The sequence below is a fragment of the Sus scrofa genome, chromosome 14 (genome assembly GCF_054392235.1).
Source record: "Sus scrofa isolate SSC_HxYL_T2T_F1_AM1 chromosome 14, Sscrofa_HxYL_maternal_Yorkshire_Landrace_v2.0, whole genome shotgun sequence".
In the NCBI taxonomy this organism is placed as follows: Eukaryota; Metazoa; Chordata; class Mammalia; order Artiodactyla; family Suidae; genus Sus; species Sus scrofa.
The window spans coordinates 99,786,611-99,805,013 of NC_139396.1; the positions used below are offsets into that span (position 1 = coordinate 99,786,611).

At 41.0% G+C, this 18,403-nt stretch overlaps 1 protein-coding gene and 1 long non-coding RNA gene across 21 annotated transcripts in view; both read left to right on the forward strand.

Moving 5' to 3' along the window:
• Window positions 1–18,403, forward strand: part of KAT6B (lysine acetyltransferase 6B) — a 221,649-nt gene that overhangs the window by 188,764 nt on the left and 14,482 nt on the right. The window lies entirely within an intron of this gene.
• On the forward strand, window positions 896–5,856 carry LOC146396887 (uncharacterized). Its single transcript, XR_014828165.1, has 2 exons — window positions 896–3,089; window positions 4,852–5,856. It is a non-coding gene; the product is annotated as an uncharacterized LOC146396887 (long non-coding RNA).

An 18,403-nucleotide genomic window follows, 5' to 3' on the forward strand; every position in this document is an offset into this window, starting at 1 on the left:
CGGCCCTAAAAAAGATAAAAAAAGACCAAAAAAAAATATATATATATATATATACACATACACACAGACGAACTTGACTATATAAAAGTGTAAAACATCTATGTAGGAAAATGGTTATGGTTGAATATTTAAAGCAAACATAATGGGAAAGATGTTTAACAAATAGACCAACAAGGTTTTGATGTCTCTAGTAGTTAAAGGTTTGATAGTGTTAAAACATAAACCTTAATGGAAAAATGAGCAGAGGACATGAATACAGCATGTGCAAAAAAAGGGAAATCATTGGTGGCAGCAACATTGCTGGCATTTACTGAGTGTCTAATATGTACCAGCCACTTCCCTAGGAGTCCTGACTCATTCTGTCCTCTACCAACAACTGAGATATGTGCTTTTAACCTCACTGTGTGGGTGAGCAAACTTCTCACAGCAGAAAAAAACAAAACAAAACTGAAACAGCCTCAGTATTCAAAGGTTAGAAAGAACCAGCCATCTACGAAAATTATGGTATATTCATATAATGAAATATCATTAGCCATTAAGAATTACGTTTTGAAGAATTTTTAATAAAATAAGAAAATGCTTATGATAAATAAATGGCTTTCAAAATTGTGTATATACTCTATTGTCAATTATGTAAAAAGTATATGGACAGAAAGAAAGGAAATACACTTCCGGATTATCTCTAGAATTAGAATTACAGGTAGCTACAATTTTCTTATTCGTACTTTTTGCCATAACTAAAAAGAAAATTAAGAAGCAGGAGTCTGAAAGCCTGGAATTCTGTTCTGTGTCCTTGGTGGGTTAAGGACCCAATGTTGTCTTTATGAGGATACAGGTTCAATCTGTGGCCTCTCTCACTGGGTTAAGTGAGGATCCCCCGTTACTGTGGCTGTCAGGTAGGCTGGCTCCTGCAGCTCCAATTTGACCCCTAGCCTGAGAACTTCGATATGCTTCAGGTTCAGCCATTAAAAAAAGAGAAAAGAAAAAAGAGTCAGTAAAGGCCTAAACGAGGGCAGTGGCAATGAAGATGCATGGAAATGAGGCAGGTGTTTTCCTATTCATCCTGCAACAAGTTGAACTCTGCCAGGCACCTAGTGGTGCTCAGTAAATACTAGTTGAATGAGTGAATGAACTGAGCTTGAAAAGATAGCGAGTGCAGCTTTGGCCATGTTGTCTTCATTGTGATTTTGGACACCCCATGCCCAGCTTCCCATGAAGTTGAGAGCCCAGTAAGGGTATGCAGTAGAGGGATCCTACAAAGAATCATGGGCATATCATAGTGGTTAAAACCATAGGCGTGGATGAGGACAACCCAGGGAGAGTGTAGGGAAACAGGGCTGAGGATGGAGTGCTTGGAATTCTAACATTCAAGGAGCTAATAGAGGATGAGGAAGGCATCAAGGGAATTGAAAAGGTCCAGAAGTAGGAAGAAGATGAGGAGAGAAGAGTGTCAGGGAAGCCAAAAGAGGCCCGCATTTCAACAGTACTCATTATCCCAGCTGACATTTTTGGAGCACTTACTATATGTCAAGCACTGTCACCCGAATTATGCACATTAACTCAATCTTTGCAGAAACCCTGGAAGGTTGCTTACTGTTAGCATCTCTTTTGGCGGGGGCACAGAGACCCTAAGAAACTTGTCTAGGATCACTCCACAGCCACTGTTCAGTGCCCCAGAGAAGAAGGTTAAGAGAAGGTGTAAAAAATATGCTTTGGGGGACTGTGGTATAAGTGAAATTTAAAGTAGATTCAGAAAGGTCAACCGTCAAGGGCAGTAGGTGGTTTTTGTTTTTAGGTTAGGTTAGAAAAACTGGAGCATTGGCAGAAAAAAGAGAGAGGAGCTCTGATGGAAAAAGATCAAGGAGAAAACAAAAAAAAAAATGATACACAGATGAGCTGTTTATTGCAAATTGAAAAAAGGCATTTGATGAAATTCAATATTATTTCCTAATTTAAAATAATCAAACATACTAACTTGAATGATAAGAATTCTCAGTCTTATACTAACTTCTTTGTTTCAGACTTTACTTACTCTTAGGTAAGCTATAAAAGATAGATGACAGTTGGGTCCAAAAAGTCTACAAACTTAAATCTATAGTTTTCTTGAGACTGGTATACAACCAGCTTGTCAGTTACATAAGTTATCAGTTAACTCTACCTTTAGTCATTTAAAAAATTAGTATCTGTTTATTTGTAACTAATTCTAAAAGTCTCAAAGCAGCTTCAATTCATTGCTTTCTTTATTCAATATTAAAATATTGTCCAGTGTGTCAGGGTTGTCTTTGATAGAACAGAACTCACTCTAGAGGAAGCAGGAGTGATTGAATGAGTTAGGCACTCATATCAGGAAATCCCCTTTGCTGATCTTTTCTGTGATCCTATATGTTGAGAGGTTTCACCTTGGCTTACATGAGGAATATATACTATACTACTTACAAACTGAGGCTGTAATTAGCGTGTGCTGTACAAGATGGGTGCATATGACCCAGTCTAGTGCCTACACATTATGAACTTGGACATGTCACAAGGGTGGTTAACATTGTCCCTGTACTCGTTCTCATTTCTTAAGAATGGTGTGTGTGCGTGCACACACCCACACACATACTCACACACCTGGACTTAAGGAAAATAAGAAATAGTCCTCTTTTAAGGAAGGATGCTTCTGGGTACAACCTAATATCTAGTTTCTTTCTTACTGAGAATGAACAGGTTAATTCTCCATGCCTGCCTTCATTCTTTGTCCAGTCTGTTTCTCATGAACCAATCTAATCTAAGAGAGGTGCTTAGAGTCCATTCCCGGGTTTGTCTTTCCTTTAGCCTCTTTATAGCTCTTGGCTGATTTCTTGAGAAAGCATCACCTTGATGAGAAAGCATCTTCTCTCTGGTTTCTGGCTCTCCCTACTTCTCTTCCTTTCTAGGTCCATCACATAGAATTAGAAAGTCACATCCTGCATCTCTACCTAGAAGGGTGTAGTGTTGAGAGGCTAATCATGTGAATGCTCTCAAAGAAAAAACTTCTACCCCTATGTCATAGACACTAGCTACTAGGTTAACTGTTAAATACAGGAATAAATTTCATAATATTTCAGGTTGCCAGCTAGGAACTTCCAGTTTTAACAGTCAGCCTTCAATAGATTACTTTAAAAGAGCTACCACTTAGACACTTTTCAAAACACAGTTTAAGTAAAACTTAGGAATTGGAATACAATTAAACAAAGATGCACAGTAATTTCATCCTACCTGCAAATTGCTTTTGGGAAACAAATTTTCGATACTGACCGGCCTCCCATAGAAAGTAGGAGTTTTCTGAGTTCTTTTTGTGGTGCAGCAGAAACGAATCTGACTAGTATCCGTAAGGATGCAAGTGCAAACCCTGGCCTCACTCAGTGGGTTGGGATCCGGTGTTGCTGTGAGCTATAGTGTAGGTCACAGGGTTGCAAATGCGGCTTGGATCCCATGTTCCTGTGGCTGTGGTGTAGGCCAGCAGCTGTGCTCCGATTTGACCCCTAGTCTGGGAACTTCCATATGCCATGGGTGTGACCCTAAAAAGCAAAACCAAAAAATTTAAGAAAGTAGTTTTCATTTAGGAATCTGGTTGCTTGGGTTCCCGTGAGCCATGTTTTACCTGAATGTTGGTAAATTCTGAAGAACCAGGACTGATAGGCCTCACTAGCATCTCTTGGAGGGCAAGTTGAGTACACCAGGGTGAGCAGATTCTCCCCAGGCCCCGGTGAGACACCTGACTTCTCTAGTGAGGGTCTTGGGCATCTCTGCACCATTGTGGTTGACTTAGGGCCACACTTTGCAAGCACCATGGCAGGGAGCCATAGATGGTGTAGCCTTCACTGCTCTGGTGCCAGTCACCTCACCCTGAGCAGCCTCATCCTTTAGTCCCAGTGAGACACATGACCTCTGCCTTCTTCCTGATGGCGTGAAGGTCATGCAGCGCTCACTTGAGGGTGTAAACTCTCTCTTGGGTAGGCTGTTGCAGCGCTCACTTTGGGGTGTAAACTCTCTCTTGGGTAGGCTGCAGAGTAAATACTTCACTTCCCCCCATTTATGAGCTCCCCAAGCCAAGCATCAGAGATGTGTTTTGAGAGACATGACAGTGTGTCTTTGGCACATGATCTGTAACTGAAACACTCTGACCCCCTGTGAAGAGTTGAGCAAATTAAATGAAGGCCCTACCCATGTGACAGGCAGTGTTTACCTACTTATGCAATTTTTATTTAATAGTTTTCCCTTTTTTCAATGGCACTGACCATAAAAAAAAAAATGGTGTAGTCTGAGTGAGTACAGAGTCATTTAGAAAGTTGCATGTGCCTTTCATACATTCATGGCTTTCATATATTCATATACCCACCATGGAGGTAGCATCTTTGTTCTCTGCTATAATCTTACCTCCTGGAAGAGGCTGGCACTTAATAGGTCCTTATTATTTATTGAATAAATGTTAAACGAATTACCTCAGGAAGAGCTTTTTCAGTGTACTTTCTCTTCTCATGTGATTCTTAGGAAGAACAGTTTTATTTTATTAGAACATAATTAATCAGCCGTGGTTGCTTAATTCCAAATGATGTTGGGTGTGCCCTGCCTTCTTCTGAGGTCCGGTGTTTTTATTCAAGGGCAGCCTCTATCTTAGGATCACGTAAGTTGCATCAGAAAGGAGGCAATCTTATCTAGTATAAACCTTGGGCAGAGAAATGAGAGCTGTGACAACATTCTCATTTACACACTTGGTTGAAGAGACACTTATCTTCTCCTGACTTTTATCAGATAATTCCTTTCTTCATGCGGTTTTTTTTTTTTTTTTTTTTTTCTTTTTAGGGCTGCACCTGCAGCATATGGAAGTTGCCAGGCTAGGGGTCTAATCGGAGCTGTAGCCACCAGCCTACACCACAGCTCAAGGCAATGCCAGATCCTTAACCCACTGAGCGAGGTCAGGGATCCAACCCATATCCTCATGGATCCTAGTTGGGTTCGTTACTGCTGAGTCATGACGGGAACTCCCATGCATTTGTTTTGGAAGGAGAATTCCAACTTTAGTCCTAAGAAACTGTCAAGAAAGCTTTTCTCTTTGCAGGGCTTTCCCAGCAGTTACCCTCCCCAAGTGAGCACAGGCAAGGCAACCATTAAAGAATAGTTACTCATGCTTTTGAAGCCTTTTCCAAGATAGGAACTGTTCCCCTCACCTCCACATGACAATTGTTGGAAGATGGGACCAGTAGCTATATCCTCAGACTTTTGCTAGGTTTTGGAAGATGTGTTTTGACCTCTGTAATCAAGTATAATGATGACCTATATTTTAATAGGATTCTAGTTTGTAATATAATAAGGAAAATGGCTATTTTTCCTTATTTTCTCATTATAATATATTGTACTAGAAGCTTTTGTCATGACTTTTATTACACTGGGCTGAAGTACAGTGTATTTTAATATGCTAAAGATGACATCAAGGTTAAAAATTGAGCTCTCAGTGATTTATTCAGAGGTTGACTGTTACTGAATGCATTGAAATGAGTTGCATGAGGCAGTACAGCTAACGATTTATTTATGTATCTTTTTTTTAAACTAAGCTTGTCATAAATAGAAAATAAATAGCTCTTATAGAATAGTTTGTATTCATTGCTTCAATGAAAACATTGTAAATATGAAACATACGGTCTGCAGCTACCGTTTTGCCTTACGTAGCTCAGAAATTATTTCAAGTTGGCATGCAGGTGGATTTTATTTTTTAGCAAATCTTTTGTCTGTTTGGATTTCTAACATTGACCAGCATTTGTAATGAATCATTTTGAAACCCACTACTGGGTAAATTCCATTCTAATAATTAGTATTAGAAAACCTAATCTTCAAGAGTAAAGGGAACCTGGAGTTCCAATTGTGGCTCAGTGGTAACGAACCTGACTAGTATCCATGAGGGTTTGGCCCCCTGGCCCCCCTCAGTGGATTAAAGGATCCTGCATTGCTGTGAGCTGTAGTGTAGGTCACAGACACTGCTCCAATCTGGTGTTGCCGTGGCTGTGACATAGGCTGTGAGTAGCTGCTCCAGTTCCACCCCTAGCCTGGGAATTTCCATATGCCACAGGTGCAGCCCTTAAAAAAAAAAAAAAAAGAGTAAAGGGAACCAGGACTTGTTTAGTGCTGAGCTCCAAGCCCCAAGCACAGTGCCACGCATCTAGGAGACAAGGTCACAAAGGGTTTGTTGAGGGAGTGAATGAATAAATGATTGCCCAAAGGTAGTCAGTCCTCTTCTCTGTGTCACTGAAAACATCTGCCAGATTCACCTGGCCAGGTTCCTGCAGAACTGGGGCTTGATCTCAGATCTCCTTTCAGTCTTTATGGGTTTTGTTGTTTGTTTTTAACTCTTGATCCTTTCGTCCTTTCCTTCAGCAAACATGCCAGGGTTGGCCTTGGTAATGGGACCAGCAGGATAAATGATCTATTTCTTGCCCACAGGGAAGTAGCCGGCACATGGAGGTTCACCTAGCCATGCATGCTGCATGTGTGGGGTGCACCTGGGCTCCATCAGTGCAGAGGAAGAAAATGCTTCCAACTCTTGTTTCCATTTTCCCAGTTAAGATAAATGCAAGGGAAGCATTTTCCCAGTATTAAACCAAGATCAAGAAAGATATTGTTCTGATTGGTTAACATTAGTGCCATACCTGGTTTTGGTTTCAAGGGAATTATTCCTTGTAAATGTATTTTTCCAGCTTGTTGTGTTATGTTTCAAATAGAATATTCTAAGATAATAGTTTGATAACGTCCTCTCATGAGGGTATTTCTAAACAATACATTTACATTTCCAAACAATACATTTCAGCTGGTTGGAAGGTGTATTTTTCAAAATATCAGTTTGTTTTGGGTAAAGCAATTCTCTGCATTCGTTTAGAATTCTGTTAGGAAATTACTAGTTAGAAATCTGGTTTTTTTTCCCTCCTCCATAAATTTGTGTTTAGCATATTCTTACTCTAATATTAGTGCTACATTTTCATGTTTACCAATATAAAAACCTTGTTTTATAATATTTATGTTGAATCCTGCTTTGAGTTAGCATCATAAAGGAGCTCCCTTTTTTCAACAAAAATTGTTTTAAATTGATGTTTATAAAGTGCTTAAAAATAGTCAAGAGGATTAAAAATAATTCCAGTTAAGAATGGAACTATTTGTCCACATTGAAAAAAATATGCACTGTTTTTTGTTATATAGCAGAAGGTATCGAAAAAAGTGGTTGCTGTAATACAGGTAGGCTTCGCTATACACAATATATTTGCATGTGTCTTTTGTGGGGGGAGTCCAAGTTGAATCATCATTTTAAATGAAATAGAGAATTCTTTCTGTGAAAGGCATGTTCCTTGGTTTCACACTAGACAGAAGGAGGCAGAAATTATTAGAGTTGGAGTTCCCTTCATGGCTCAGCGGTAATGAATCCAGCTAGTATCCATGAGGATGCAGGTTCTATCCCTGGCCTCACTCAGTGGCTTTGAGGATCTGGCATTGCCGTGAGCTGTGGTGTAAATTGCAGACAAGGCTCAGATCCCATGTTTCTGTGGTTGTGGCATAAGCCGGCAGCTACAGCTCCGATTCGACCCCTAGTCTGGGAACATAAATGTGCCACCAGTGCAGCCCTAAAAAGCCAAAAAAAAAAAAAGAGAAATTATTAGAGTCTTATTGAAAGGATGTAGGAGGAGGCTCCTGCTGGGCATTAAATATAATAATAAAGATAACTGCAATTGATTGAAACTCATCAATTTTTTTGTTTGTTTGTTTTGTTTTGTTTTTTTAGGGCCGCATCCACAGCATATTGAGGTTTCCAGGCTGGGGGTCGAAGCGGAGCTGCAGCTGCCGGCCTACATCACAGCCACAGCAATGTGGGATTTAAGCTGAGTCTGGAACCTACATCACAGCTCATGCCAATGCCAGATTCCCAACCCACTGAGCAAGGCCAGGAATCAAACCTGTTATACCAGTCGAGTTCATTAACTACTGAGCCACAACAGGAAGTCCGAAACTCATCAAATTCATAACCTCACATATTCATGATGACGTTTAGAAACAAATTGAGAGGGTGATGGGAACTCGTCTCTTATCTTGCAAAAGCTTTTAACCTTCCTTTCCTATATGAACTGTACCACTAGGTCCAAATAGTAAATGAGGAGAAGCATCTTTTTTTTTTTTTTTTTTTTTTTTTGTCTTTTTAGGGCTGCACCCACAGCTTATGGAAGTTCCCAGGCTAGGGATTAAATTGGAGCTGCAGCTGCCAGCCTGCCCCACAGCCACAGCAACATCGCTGGACCCCAAGTTTGATGGAATCTCTGAATCCAGCTGCCATTTTGCAGGAACACAGAGGAAGGAGGAGCAAATTGTACTGCTTTGTGTGTACGCAATCAGCAAAATCCAGAGTGTGGAAGCTCTATAGTCAAATGGCTCCTGTTCATGAACAGATAAATTATAAGGAAAAGAAAGGATTGTGTGTGGGGTTGTGGGGGTACCCATAGATTAAAAGAGACTTAAAAGACATTCTTTCTTTATTTATTTTTTTTAATGGACAAGACTATACTGTTCTGCCTGGGGATATTTTGGTGATAAGTGTATAAAGAAACATGAGGGATTAGTATTAGTCACGATTGTGGTTACTCATGAGGGAGAAAGGAGGGGTGAATGGGATGGGACAAAGGAAAGGTTCTTTGGAACATCCCTTCAACTTCTATTTCTTGATCCTGGGTGGTGGTTACAAACATGGTTGCCTTATAATCCTTTAAGCTATATATTTGTTTAGTGTGGTTTTCTATATCTCTGTTTTATTTTTGCTTTTTGTTTGTTCTTTTTAAGAAAGTGAGGGTCTTAAAATGGAAGGTCATGCCCTGTGGTATTTGTTTTAGAGCTTAGATTCTTGAAACTCTTAAAACTGGAAAAGTTTTTTGACTTACTGGTGGCATTATATTAATGATGTTTTTAAAAGAAAGATATAGGAAGTTCCTGTGTGGCACAGCTGGTTTAAGGATCTTGTATTGCTGAAGCAGATTGCAACTGTGGCATGGGTTCAGTCCCTGGCCTGGGAACTTCCACATCCTGTGGGTTCAGACAAAAAAAAGAAAGAAAAAAGATAGAGTTTTTTACCTTTACTGCTTTAAGATCAAAGCATGAGTACAAGGTATTTGGTGTGTTGGCATCACCTTTATGTCAGGCTTTGCAGAATCACTTTTATGTGAAGGAAATGTACTAAAATTTACTAGGATTATATCCTCCCAAGTGTTGAGTCGAGTCCATTAGAAAAACAGTATTCCTGTAAATTATGCTTCCACTCTTAAACCCAGAGAAACATAAATGAAGGGTTGTATGTTAACATAGGTGATAAAATTGAGGACTTGGGTGAGAAATGGCTGTGCAGAATAGGGATGCAAAATATGGAACAGAGAGAATAAAGAGATAGAAACACTTCAGTATTGGGACTTAATTTTCTTCTCTTCTGTCTTTCTTTTTTCCTTCCCTCCCTTCTTTTCTCCCCTACTCCTCACCCTCTTTCCCTCTCCTCTTCTTTCCTTTTTTTTTTTTTTTTTTTTTTTGCTTTTTAGGGCTGCACTCACGGCATATGGCGGTTCCCAGGCTAGGGGTCAAATTTGAGCTACAGCTGCCGGCCTACACCACAGCCATAGCAACGCAGGATCTGAGCCACGTCTGTGACCTACACCACAGCTCATGGCAACACCAGATCCTTAACCCACTGAGCGAGGTCAGGGATCAAACCCGCAACTTCATGGTTCACAGACAGGTTCCGCTGCACCACAAGGGGAACTCGCTTTTTTTTTTAAATCCAAAATGAGGCAACGCCATACTGGCAGACACTGTAAATGTAAGAAATTCCCCTTCCTTCCGCCTAGGATACCAGTGTTCAGCAGTTCTAATATTTGGGGCAGATCTTTAGGCACTGCAAACAGTGTTTACAGAAGAAAAATGATGTTAAAAAGTTAGATTTTAAAAAAGGGAAAGAAAAAGGCTAGCATGTCTTAAAATATGCTGAAATGAGGTTCTGCTGATTATTTATTGCAAAAACAGGCTTCCTCCTTCTTAAGAAGATGCTTCTTTGTAGATTAGAAGCCCTGCCCTGTGGTTTGCCCAGTGTTGGAGTTTTCCCCCTGAATTTAAGGAAGCTAATGAGATTTTTTTCCTACCAAAGCAGAAGACGTGTCTAAGGACTCTGACAGCTTTCTACCCCTGCAGCTTTCAGTTGCATCCAGTTAAAAATTTTCAGACGATAATGAACGTTTTTAGAGAAGAAATAAATGAATGATGCCTGTGAATTTGTTTTAAATGTTATTTTACCAAATAATTTAGATAAATCTTTCTTGACAAGGAAGAGAAATCATTAGTTTTCGTGAATAATCAGGAGCTTTTTAAAGGATTACTTTGAAATATCTCCCTGCCAGCTTTTCATAAATTAAGCATAAACTTTCTTTGACCTCATCACACATAATTAAATAGCTGTTGAAGGGTTAAAGTCAACTAAAAAGCGATTCTGTATCTCAGTCCCCATTCCCCTGCAAAATTATACAGGAAATTTCTTTTGGTTCTCAAGCCGGGTAATTACAAGAGACAGTTACATAATTTACAGTTTCAGTCTGTTTGTCCATAATCACATACTTCCACCTAGTTGTATATACCCCATGAGTATCCGAGTGTACTTTGATTTGTAAATGATGATTGCAGTGTAATTGATTGCTTGCATGTAGCATATTGAATTGATTCTTAAAAATGAACTTTAGCTGTTAACATGTCTCTTTGAGTTCCGGTTATTTACGTAGTTTGTGGTTCTTGAGTTCAGCAGTTGCATACTAGTTAACAAATTAAACTCTCAGAGCTTTTTTCCTTATTAAATTTGGAAAACAGAATGTCTGCATACAACCTAGCTAGAAAAGTGCCAAGAACACAGTAGGCACTCAGCTGTTGGACACATTGCTAAACCATTCTAACCCTTTGAAAGTTGAATGGACATTCTTTGATTAACTGTGACCAGGGAATAATATTAGTATATTGTGACAAAAGCTGTGCTCATAATACTGTATTGTTACTGAAGTCTCAACACAAAGTATTGCTAGAATTAGGAAGCCAATCTGAACAGTGGAGGGTTTGTTTGTTTGTTTGTTTGTTTGTTTGTCTTTTTGCCTTTTCTAGGGCCGCTCCCGTGGCATATGGGGGTTCCCAGGCTAGGGGTCTAATTGGAGCTGTAGCCGCCGGCCTATGCCACAGCCACAGTAATACGGGATCCGAGCCGCGTCTGCCACCTACACCACAGCTCATGGCAATGCTGGATCCTTAACCCACTGAGCAAGGCCAGGGATTGAACCCTCAACCTCATGGTTCCTAGTCGGATTCGTTAACCACTGAGCCACGACAGGAACTCCCTGAACAGTGGACTTTGAGAGGGGCATCGCTCACTAACTGAAGGGGTAATCGCTGATGTCTTTTTATACTGCTACTCATGGTATTTCATGTTTTTGTTTTTCCAACACCTAACTTCTAATGGTAGCCAATTTGGACTTTTAAGATCCCAGTAGTATTAAAAGCTGGATAGCTACATGACATCAAATCCATTGGCAAACCAGCCTGTCACTTGATTGAACACATCATCAGCCCAGCTCTTACCCCCAGCCTATATATTTGCTGCACAACTGTCAAAACGGGCTCATCAGGGGAGTTCCCTGGTGGCCTAGCGGTTAAGGATCCAGCATTGTCACTGCTGTGGCGCAGGGTCAGTCCCTGGCCAGGTAATTTCCATATGCCATTGGCACAGCCAAAAAACAAAATCAAAATGGGGTTCATCAGTAACCCTGTAGGGACACCACCATTTATTGCCAGAGGCTTTTTGCCTCAAATCTTGTTTGAAAGCTTATGGGAGATAAATAAAAAATCAGTGAAAAGCATTATTTTCAACTTCTATAGGCCAGTGGAATAGGACTGTTTTTCTAGATGACCCGAGGACAGCTAGAGATGGTTTCTTTGCTTCACATTTTCAACATTAGTTGGTCAGATTGGGTGATGGGCTGTGCTTTGATGTTGGAAAGTTATCTTAAAGACTGACAAATCCCTTTTGAAATGCACTTTCAACACAAAGAAGAATTTTTAGAGATATTTCTCTTCCCACTTTTTTCTTTCTTAAGGCTTGCTGTGTTCTTGTGTTTGCTATGGAAGCCCATCAGCCAGGATTGAAATTACAACATCACTTGGTCCTATTTTTGAAAATTATAGCTGGTAAACACACACAAACACAGTATTTTAGGGAAGGTACGGGAGAGCAAAATGAAAAGGCAAGTTGCTCTTCTAACTGTCCTGCCTCCCAAACTTGGTTTTGAAATCAGTGGCCAGTGGCCATGCTGATCTAAATGCTCCCACTCTGTCGGCCAGGTAGGATTAGACTAGACAACTAGCTATTAGAATGACCTGTCTCAGCCACCCCCCAACCCCCGGAACCACAGAAGCTCAGTGGTCAAAAGTAAGTCCAGCTTTTGCTTTTAGTCTTTTCTTTAAAGAAGAGTTCAGTTCCCTTGTGGTACAGCCAGGTTAAGGATCCAGCATTGTTACTGCTGTGGCACGGGTTCAGTCCTAGACCTGGCAACTTCCACATGCCACACGCATAGCCAAAAAAAAAAAAAGGAAGAGTTCAATTGTAATGTTTCACAGGTGAAGCACTATAAGTACATATAGTTACTTGCTCGGAGCAGATGCTTTATTTCAAGTGTGTATGGGTTTAATGCAGTGTGTTTACAATGTAACTTACTGGGATTTTATAACTTACATATGAAAATTTTATCCAGGTTTCAACTTGGAAGAAGTAAAATAGTTTCTGAAATAATTTTTCAGATTGAATCTCTAATGTGAACTTTTGTGAAATTTTTTTCTTTTTTTTTTTTGGTAAATGTGTTTTTCCTAAAACTTTCCGGAATTTAAAAGTGGTTTGATCTGTGGAAACAGACAAAAGGTCAAAGAGGAGGGCATTCTTCTGACATGTCTTTTAATTTGTTACTTCAAAGGTCACAGTACTGGTATTATATTACTGTTACCTAACCAGAAGTGCCTCTGAGTGATGAATCAGAGCTTTACTTAATTTGCATTAGGCAGTGGGCCACTTAAAGAATCTGGTTACTTCCCAAATATACTTAAGGAGAGATATTTTTAAAAAATTCTTGCCGGAGTTCCCATCGTGGCACAGTGGTTAGCGAGTTCGATCCCTGGCCTTGCTCAGTGGGTTAACGATCCAGCATTGCCGTGAGCTGTGGTGTAGGTCACAGACGCGGCTCGGATCCTGCATTGCTGTGACCCTGGCTGGCAGCTACAGCTCCGATTAGACCCCTAGCCTGAGAACCTCCATATGCCGTGGGAGCAGCCCAAGAAATGGGAAAAGACCAAAAAAAAAAAAAAAAAAAAAAAAAAAAAAAAATTCTTGCCTTTCACAAATGATTTTAGTGTGAGAATAAGGGAAATTGGCAGAGTATATATAAATATCATCTCTCATTCCCTGATCATTTTATCCTTTATCAGAGGTGCCCCATTTTCCTAATAAGGAAAATGAGATAATCTATTTCCTATATGGTCCTCTTCTTAGAAAGAAAAACGCACCCGCCTAGTGACAAGGTCATGATCAGTGACATGCTAGTCTGTCACGGAGCTGTCTACCAAGTGACCATCTCCTCCGAAACCTCGACTCTTTAGATATCTCTGTTTCCCCCAAGATTCACCTTGCACTTGGATCTCTCACTAGGCACCACTGCTGCCACCACAGCCCTTGGGATGGAGGTGGGACAGCAGAATGGAGAAGTGTTGCACCCCCATTTAACATATTGACCAAGGTTTAGTGCCCAAGACCCTTTGCCTTAAATAATCCCGGATGCATCTGAGACCAGACTGGCTTGAGAGACAAGAGTTGAGATTGGGTAGGATACGGACATCTCTAGTTTTTAGAATATAGACATCTCTGATGTACAGCTGAGAACCAATGGGCTAGACCAGAGGATAGAAAAAGGACAAATAAAGAGAGATAGTGTCACTCAATTAGATTATTGGTTATCAAAATGCCATTGACTCATCTTTGGCCTGCACTGTCTCACAGGGGTTTTTCTCTAGCCCTGGTCACCCCCAACTTAGGAACTCGATCATGGATGTTCATTCTCCTCAACACAAGAGCACCGCAGAAGGAAGAGGTCCCCTTTCCTACCAACCTATAGTGCCTCTTATGATCTCTTACACTGCATTCAATAAGTGCCATATTGTTTTAAAATAGTCACGGTCTTGCTGCCCATCTTTTAAAAATTCTTTTCATCTTTTATCTAATACAGATGGTCTCAAAGTATGGTCCAGGTACCCCTAGGGATCCCTAAGGCCCTTTCAGGGAGTCTGCAAGGTCATAAGAGTTTTCAAAGTAATACTAAGATACTCCCTGTCCTTTTCATTCTCATTCTCCCCCAAGTGTACAGTGGAGTTGTCAAGAATTTCATGACCTGTAATATCACAGCAAATTGAATACCAAAATAGATAGTAGAATTTAGCTGTTTTCTCTTAAGCCTGTTGTTGAGAAGTTTTTCAAAAATGTAAAACAGTGCCACTCTTCTCACCATTTTGTTTTGTTTTGTTTTTTATTTTAGAAAATTATGTTAACATATAATTATGTTTGTATTTATTTGACAAATAAGTATTTGTCAGATTTCTCCCTAAAACTAATATATATAGCCCTTATAAACAGAAGCTCATAAATAATTTGTTTTTATTGTAAAGAGATCCTAACATGCAAAAGTTTGAGAATCACACATATTTAATATATAAACCCTTGCTAGTCAAGTGTGGTTCATGGTATAGCAATTTGTTAGAAATGCAGAATCTCAGGCCCCATCCCAGACTTGTCGAATCAGAATCTAGTGGTATCTGGAGTTCCCGTGGTGGCACAGCAGAAACAAATCCAACTAGGAAACATGAGGTTGCAGGTTCGATCCCAGGCCTTGCTCAGTGGTTTAAAGATCTGGCATTGCCGTGAGCTGTAGTGTAGGTTGCAGATGCGGCTCGGATCTGGCGTGGCTGTGGCTGTGGCCGGCATCTGTAGCCCTGATTAGACCACTGGCCTGGAAACCTCCATATGCCAAGGGTGTGGCCCTAAAAAGCAAAAAAAAAAAAAAAAAAAAGAAAAAAGTCTAGTGGTATCAAGAGGTGATTATTTGCACAATGAAGTTTGAGAAGCACAAGCCTAGAAGCTATGGGCAAAGCTAGTCTGCCACTCAGTGACCTTGGCTAAATTTCAGTCTGCTGGAGCTTTGAAGATTCCTGTCCCCAACTGTCTACCACTAAGGATCTGGTGAGGCCCCTTCACCAGAGATTCTTCAATCCTACTGTCTCTTCATTGGCTCTCCTCCTGTACAAGGTGGTTTTCACATCCTCATCAAAACCATGTTTCCCATCGTGGCTCAGTGGAAACAGATCCGACTAGGAGCCATGAGGTTGCGGGTTCGATCCCTGGCCTCACTCAGTGGGTTAAGGATCCTGCATTGCTGTGAGTTGTGGTGTAGTTCAAAGACAGGGCTTGGATCCCACGTGGCTGTGGCTGTGGTGTAGGCTGGCGGCCACAGCTCTGATTCAACCCCTAGCCTGGGAATCTCCATATGCACAGGTGTGGCCCTGAAAATACAAAAAACAAAAACAAACAAAAACAACCAGCAGCCCTATAGCAGAGTTTATATCAGTGGTCGTCACACTTGCATCAGAATCACTGGGGAGGGCAGATAAAGCACAGGTGCTGGGTCCCACCCCCACAAGTTGTGGTTCATAGAATTTGCAGTTCTAACAAGTTCCCACATGATACTGATGCTGTTGATCTGCGGGACCAGCCTCTGAAAACCACTGGTTTGTAGGCAGTAGATTGAGAAGTCAAGCAATGCTTGTTCAAGTTGTTATATAATTACTTCGAGCCCGTAGACTTATGGGCTTTCAGAACCAAATCTCTTAAAACACAAAATATCTCAAAAATTCAAATTTTCCAATTTTCCTAGGGATGCACCTGAATCTTGTAATAAATGGAAAGCAGTAAGAATTCAGATGGGTCACAGGTCATTTAGAATGCTCCTATTCTCTTAAAACAGTGGGAAGGCTAAAGTTCAACTTCCTTCTTAGTAATTGCAACATCACCACAAAATGTCAGTGAGGAGACATAAATGGCCTGTCAAATTCATTTATCTCTACTGTTTAAACTGATAACATGCCATTCATCCACTTGTCACAGAGCTGCTTAACCCCAGAAACCAGTAACAGATGAGCGTGGACCAGTGAATTTCCGTCCGCAATCATGAGATACATGGTTAGAGCCATTGGATTTCCTCCGATCAAGAGCTGCCATAAATCCCTGGCCTGGTGTCGGTTCCCAGGCTTGCAAACCCAGTGCTGTCCATGGATAGGAACCCTGCTGCGGGGTTTGCTGAGCTAAACAGGTGTCTGATGAAAAGTGTGTAATCCTTGAAGATTATTTTCCCCTAAAAGCAGCTTGTTACCCCAAACTCATAATCCGGACAGATGGGAGATGGGAGTAGCTTGCCAGAGTTTGCCCTTTTATGAGGAAGTTCATATGGTTTGGCCCCAGGTGGTAGAAGATCAAGGTGTGCAGCTCGAGGGTGGCTGCCTCCGGGAGGACAATCCCTACCCCTGTGCTGAATTTGAAGAACATTACTCACTCTGGTCCAGTCGACACACTTAAAACAGGACTAGGTTAAAAGGAAGGAATGTTGCATATTAAGCAAGGGTTAACCTTGCAGTTAATATGCTGGGAGTTCAGTTAATTTGGGAATTTAGGCTGCAAAAACAAATCTTGACCTTGTGTAGATGGTTCCTTCCTTGTCCTAATGGATCTGTCTACAGGAAGGCAGCTCTCTACCACTTTTTTTCCCTCCCCCAGGGAAAAAAACACTAAGGATCACAGCTAGTTGACATGGGGATTGATTATCTGACTCTTAAGTAAGTTGGCCTTAACAGAAGTGAAGTAAATTTGGGGCCTGTGCAGTACAACTTAGAAATGTTTGCTTTTTTTTGCAGACATTGCCTTGTCTTACTTTCCCTTTAAGCAAACACTCCGATTATCTTTTGAATTTAGTGTGTGGTCCATACACTGAATCTCAGACCTCATTTATTCTTGGGTAAATAGTTCCAGTGAAGCAAAAGAGGAAGCCAGCTTCCTCAAGGTAGTTAGCAAGATAGCTGTGGGTGAGGGGTTTACGAGCCCATCAGCCTTCAGTTCCAAGTCTCCAGATGCTGTTCACCAGCACCTCTGGTTCACAGGTAATGTAAAGGGAATGATTTCACCAGCGATTAATTATACTGCAGCTACTTGGGATTTGTCCTCCAAACATCAATTTATTTTCTCTCTGGACAGCCTCCTTTCCCAAGGAGTAGTTCAGGTTTTCTGTTTGAAAGTGTCCTGAGTTAAGGAAAGGTGTTAGAGCACCACAGGAATCTATTCACCTAGGGGTGTGTTGTACTTGTTTCAGATGCTTCAGAATAATACACCGGCTTCCAAGATAAGTTTTTTTTATTTCCCTGCATCTTAGATCAATTATATGGAATCTTTTTGGTAAGTTAAGAGCTGTAACTTAAGGAGTTCCCGTAGTGGCGCAGTGGTTAACGAATCTGACTGGGAACCATGAGGTTGCGGGTTCGGTCCCTGCCCTTGCTCAGTGGGTTAATGATCCGGCACTGCCGTGAGCTGTGGTGTAGGCTGCAGATGCAGCTCGGATCCCCCGTTGCTGTGGCTCTGGCGAAGGCTGGTGGCTACAGCTCTGATTCGACCCCTAGCCTGGGAACCTCCATATGCCGCAGGAGCGGCCCAAGAAATAGCAAAAAGACAAAAAAAAGAGCTGTAACTTAAGCCACAACCTCTCATTAATCATTCAATAAGTTAAAAGTCCTTACCAAAAATTATTCTGTCAGTGGGTTCTAGAGCAGTTATGATTTGAGGAGCCTAGAAAAAGGAGACAAAAGATGGCAAGAAATTCATTATTTAAAACATCCCATGTCATGAAGGTCAGAGCAGTGAGAAGCCACCAGCTACAGCTTTTCTGTGGGAAAGTGCCTGCCCCAGGTAAAATTTAAACTATGTATTACATCAACCTAGTGCACAAATGGAGTCGAGTGGACATGGCATAACTTTTTCTGCTGAGCTAATGTATACATGTTGACATATTACCAGGGGTTTTACTTAACTAGCAAGGAATCTGGAATGTATCCTTGGTCAGTTTGGTTGTTGAGGATGGATTCCATTTAAACCAAAAACGTGTTCTTCAGGAGGAGACCATGGACTTACAAATGGCTCTTAGCATAAGTGTAAGTTCCTTGCACTGGTGTAAGCTCCTTGAGGGGCTCCTGAATCAGAAAGAAGGAA